Here is a 1,391-nt window from a genome sequence, read left to right as displayed (position 1 = left end):
AAAATTAATTTGTTACTACCCGGATGAATAAAATTATTCACGACATTGATATTGTAAAGTCTCAAAAGAAACTTTTTAAGTTTCAAATGTATAAGTCATAGTAGTTGGCATATTGAGACTATAATGAAATGAATATTGAATATCTTCATATTTCTATAATCATAACGGGTAAATATGAAAGATTACCCGATTTTCTTTCTATTTGTACTACACAAATATAAGCATGATGATGGAATCATATGTCACAGGTAAACTAAAGGTTTATTGATATAAATATTAGTTCGCATGACCGGTTGACCATCTCTGTTCAATTATGATGCGAAAAATTAATTGAGAATTACATTGGCATATATTGAAGAAATATAAGATTCTTCAAGAATTCTCTTGTGCTGCTTATTTTCATGATATACCAGTTAAGGTTGGGATTGAATCCCTTGATTTCTGGAACGAATAAAAGGTGATACATATATGGACCTAGTCACCTGCCATGTGGACCGTTTACTATTATATGATTTTAATAGGTGCATCTATTTTATGGTCACATGTGCATTTGTTATCAACTTGCAGTTTGGCTTTTGCAAGATTGATTGCTCACATTATTAGAGCACAACTCCAGAATATAAATTATGATAATTTATCTTGATAATATTGGTTTAAATCCAAGTTGGTTTAGCAGAAAATGTATGCCTCCAATTATAGCTAAACCATTGGTTATGAGAACAAAACTACCAAAATAAAATTTGGTATGTGATGTATTATTTAATATACAACAACACTTGTACGCATCTAGCCAAGTTATGATAAGTTCTCCCAATCACAATCGGTTTAGGATCAGGAGCCAAATAATTTCCATCTAGAAATATGAATGTGCTATATGATTTAATTGTTCCACCACAATGCACAAAGATGGATCTCCAAATAAGGCTAGGGATATGTGTTGGTGATCCCAACAATAGGGGATAAAATGGAAAGCTAAAAAAGTAATGCATGTAATGAATTATTATGAGTACATCTAGATCCTCGTACGAGAAAATTTGAACTTGAAGTTCAAGTGATAATTCATTTGCAAAATATTGCCAGGCGTATTTGCTGACCCAAAGCTAAATGTCATATTCAACTGCTAATGCTCCAAATAAAATAAAGTTCATAATAAATAGAGTCTATGGCATGCATGAAGCATAATAGACTAATCGGTTCCAAAGATAAAACTCCTTGAAGAAGGAGAGAAACAAATGTTCAAGATGGTCATAATAAGGAGACAAGTGCTCTAGAAGAGAACCACGACATAACACTTCATAAGACCTCATAGGAGAGGCTAAGGTACTTGAAAATAATGAGATAAAGAAATCTCAATAAGTTATGTCTTTATTGGGTAATAATAGAACCGATAT

Source organism: Nicotiana tomentosiformis, chromosome 2 (assembly GCF_000390325.3).
Source record: "Nicotiana tomentosiformis chromosome 2, ASM39032v3, whole genome shotgun sequence".
NCBI lineage: Eukaryota > Viridiplantae > Streptophyta > Magnoliopsida > Solanales > Solanaceae > Nicotiana > Nicotiana tomentosiformis.
This window is presented reverse-complemented; position numbering follows the sequence as displayed.